Below are 4,457 nucleotides of genomic sequence, written 5' to 3'. Positions count from 1 at the left end.
CTTTTGCTAAATTCCTTAGTATTTTATTCCTTTTGCTGAAACTGTAAATAGAATTCCTTTAATTATATAATTTGTTGTTTTCACTAGTGGTTAGAAATACAATTGTTTTTGTATATTGATCTTACATGTTGCAATTCTGGCAAACTCTTAGTCTCAGAGTTCTTTGTGAATTCTTTATCATTTCCATGCACAAGATCAGGACACCTGCAGATAAAGATAATTTTATTTATTCTTGTCCAATCTGAATACCTTTTGTTTCATTTTCTTACCTAACTGCCCTAGCCAAAACCTTCAGTATAAAGTTCAGTAGAAACATTTTGTTCTCTATCTCAGGAGAAAGTTTTCAATCTTTTGCCATTGATAATAGCTATGAGGTTTTCATAAATGATCTTTACAACATGAGGAAGTTATATTCTATTCCTATTTTATTGAGAAGTTTTCATCAGGAAAATGTATTGAATTTTTTCAAATGTTTTTTCTGAGTGTTGAGACAATCATGTGGTTTATCCTTTACCCTAGTGATGTACTCAACAAAATTCTGAAGAATATATCAAGATATGTGCCAACTATTGAATTCTAGCTACACAGTAAGAAACTTTTCTTTACCAAAACTAACCCCAACAAACGCAGTTAAAAGCTTTTTATGAGCTCAGGAAAAGAAATCATTGGAAGCAATCTAAGTGGAAAGCTACTAGGAGGAGTGACTGAAAGATACTCCCAGGGACCCATCTAGAAACATTCTGTGATAAAAACAAAATTTAGCTCCATGATTATTTTGTGCTTGCCAGGCAGGCGCTTATGCTGCTGAGCTAAATCCCCAGCTGCAGTCCCATTATTTTAAAACCCCTTTTTCTGTGTTAGGGAAGTTGCAGAAGGAAGTTGCTCAAAAATCACTTAACTCCTTTGCATAGTAAGCTAAATTGGCCAGAAGCACATGTCAGATGATCTTCCTTCTACCAAAGAGGACAGATAAATATGACTGGGTGATAATAGATAAGACATTCAAGAGATGCTGGAAGTCAAAGTAGAAAGGAGAACACATATAAGGAGAGAGAGAGAGAGAGAGAGAGAGAGAGAGAGAGAGAGAGAGAGAGAATTAGATCCAATATGACACAGTCAGAGATGATTCTCTGAGAAAAAAAAAAAACACTCGAGAGGTTTGGACTGTGTTTTGTGTTTTAAGGCCTCCATCAAACTACTAGCATGTAAACATTAACCCATAAAAATGGACATTTCCTCCTTGACTTAGAAAACAATTTATAATAGGTCACCTGGTAAAGGAGTAAAGAGTAGAAAGGTAATTTTACCCTATTTTCCAGATGAAAGACCATGAACACTGAAGAAAAGTGCTTGGGATTGTGAGGAGTTGATGAAATTTCTTTACACAGGACGAAACAACAAAATGTATGAGTATTTCTGCTATGATTTGGCTTAAACATAATATACTGTTTTTTTTAATATCATCTTTCTATTGGACTATTTTATTATGCTTCTTAGCTAGCTGGGCACTCCACAGCACCATTGCCGATGTCATCTATGACGTCATGGGAGTACCAATTGTCCACATTGCAACTCATAGACTGGGCAGCCCCCAGGATTTCTTTAACAGTTCCAGAGAGTTCTCTGTCTAAAGATTGGTGCCGCATCTGTTGGACAATTTTGACAACTCATCAAAGTGATATTTCCACGGTATTTAATGTTTTTCTGCTTTTTTCTGTCTCTCAGCAGCTCCTTGAGGGCTTAGATGATCAGGGTAGAGACAGAGGGCACCACCTCAATCTGCTGTGCTGAATGGTCAACTTCACTGTAATCCTCAGATCCTTCCAGTCTCCAGTTGCCTTGGCGATGTCATCACCCACTTTTTGTGGAGACAGACACAAGAGGCCAAATTGGGGACCAGGGAAGATATGGCACTGGGATCACCACTGGTGCACCTCAGATACACAACTTTTACCTCTCTGGGATTGAACTTGGGCAGCATGGTGGAGGCAGCTTGTGTGATGGCTGAAGAAAGTTGCACATTAGCTTCTTCCTAGCCGAAAGCTGAAAAGCAAAATATAATGTTTTATCTTACATAGTAAGATATCAAGCTATAGTATATACTGCAAGGTTAGTTCAGCATCTGGATAATCTCATGAAGGACACATATTCTTTGATGCTTCTTTTCATCATCTGAATTGCTCCATTCATCCTAGGGCCAGTTTCTCCTACGATTATAAAAAAAAGCTGCTTGTAGTAGTCACTATATGTGTACTTGTTCATAGCACATTTCTCTTCTTCAAGTATAAACTAAGAATACTTCTTTTCAGTCTCACTAGGGTTCTCACTGCTCAGTGTACACTGCTGGATGTATTTATAATTATCATCATTGGGCTGTCATCTTCTGATTGAACCTAGGTTCCTAAATTAATTCCCACCTTAAGAGGAAGAGGATTACTATAAATGATTCACACTAATCAGGCCATGAAAATTAATTAAGTATGTCCAAAATACAGTTAATAGGAATTACAGAGAGAGCAAAAGAGATAGAAATAAAGAAATTATAAATAATACAAATTAGTTTCCCAAAATATAAAACAAGTCTCTAGCTGAAAGTAACAAAAGAAATAAAGAGAGAATACATGAAGCACCCAATAAGAACCAGGACTCTTAATGCAACTGTTGTAGAGCAGTAAGGATGATTTCAGTGGTCTGCTAAGAACGTTTGGTTAAATCTGGAGATGCTTTGTTTGTCACAGATTGCAGTATTTGTGTATGTATGTGCATGTGTATGCACTTGCATGGGTGCAAATACATTTGTAACATTATATATAATGGGTATATGAAGCTGAGGATGCTGCTAAACATCTTACAGTGCTACAGAATAGCCCCTTGTAACAAAAAATTATCTGACCCAAATGGCAGTGGTGCCAAGGTTAAGAAGCCCTGCACAAGAGAGTCACAAATACAGATTGGAGCATGACAAAAAACAGATTGTAGAGAGAAAATTTAGGAGGTTTTTATAAAACACTTGGTTTTCATGGAGAGTTGAAAGGAAAGTAAGTGATATAATAAAGGTAAGTGACATAAGAAATACATAAAGATTTTTAAATATTGGGGGAAAAGATACAATTATTGGAATATCTTAGATTTTGCAGAGAATAATATTTTTCAGTGGTATTTTTATACAATGGAGTACTACTCAGTCATAAATAAGGATAATCTGGAGACTTTTATAGGTAAATGGATGCAACCTGAGAACATACTCATTAATGAAATAAAAAAGATATGTATGTATAAACACCATATTGTTTCATTAGTGTGAGAAGCTGAAAGAAAAAACATGTATATATATAGAAAAAATAGTTAAGATAGTTATACTACTGATTTCTCTGAGTTCACTGAAGAGAAAGATTTGTGCTGATAATGTTTGGACAATTGAATGCAGATGTCTTGTACTCTGGATGAATGATTTGGGGATGATAATGTACAATCTATGTGCCATTGTTGCCCTCCAATTGATGTGCTTTGAAATTTTGTGGTAGTTGTTTTTCCTCCTTCTGCTTCTGATTCTGCTTCTCCTTCTTCTTCTTTTCTTTTCTTTTCTTTCTTTCTTTTTTTGTTTTTTGATTTTGGTACCCGGAATTGAACTCACAGATGGGCTTTTGAGAGGTAAAGCTTGACCTGAAGAGGTGGATCACTGCAGGCATGACTTGGAAGGGCCTATCTTCCTTCTTCTTTGTTCACACTCTCTGCTACACTGTCATGCAATAAGCAAGCCTCCTCTGCCATGCTACCCTGCCTTGGAGCCAACGGAGTATGAACAAAAACCTCTACAAACTTTGAACCAAAATAAACCTTTTCTCCTTGAAATTGTGTGTATTAGGTCTTGTTTTTCAGGAACAAGAAAGCAATTGAGACTATTAGTATCAAATTATTCATGAAATTAATCTCTTACTTGGCCTCTAAACAGCCCTAGTCATACTGTGTGCCCTCTCCAACCTACCCTCTAATCTGTACAAATGATAAGATCATCCTGCCAGGCCCTGATTAACAACTGTGTAGCCTTTTCAGCATCAGCTCTGGTATGATGGTCTACAAAACAGAAATAACAATCCAATTTCTTTATTCTATTCAAGCTAATAAGTAAATTCTTTTTAAAAAAATTTGTTAGTACATTTTGTGGTACATAATGGCTATGTGCATTTTGGGTATTTGGTACATGCACGTGACACATCTTAATTCCTTTCTATATTCCCTTCTCCTAACCCACCTTCTCTCCCTCCATCTCTTGGCCTCCCTCCCATTTGCAAAAGTTCTGTCTCCCTATTTCATCTTACTTCTCTTTTATTTTGTTCTTTATTTTTTTACACTTTGGATTTCTCATGTGATATACTTATGGCATTTAAGCTTCTGTGTCTGATTTATTTCACTTAACATTATGCTTTCAAGGTCTACCCATTTTCCTACCAATGACT

General features: G+C 36.2%; 1 pseudogene; it reads right to left on the bottom strand.

Annotated features, from left to right (window-relative positions):
- Nucleotides 1–352: 352 nt before the first annotated feature.
- On the bottom strand, nucleotides 353–2,037 carry LOC134475356 (large ribosomal subunit protein uL11-like; annotated as a pseudogene).
- Nucleotides 2,038–4,457: the final 2,420 nt, after the last annotated feature.

Source organism: Cavia porcellus, unplaced genomic scaffold (assembly GCF_034190915.1).
Source record: "Cavia porcellus strain 051 isolate PalLab524CR breed Dunkin Hartley unplaced genomic scaffold, mCavPor4.1 scaffold_3, whole genome shotgun sequence".
Lineage (NCBI taxonomy): Eukaryota > Metazoa > Chordata > Mammalia > Rodentia > Caviidae > Cavia > Cavia porcellus.
This window is presented reverse-complemented; position numbering and strand designations above follow the sequence as displayed.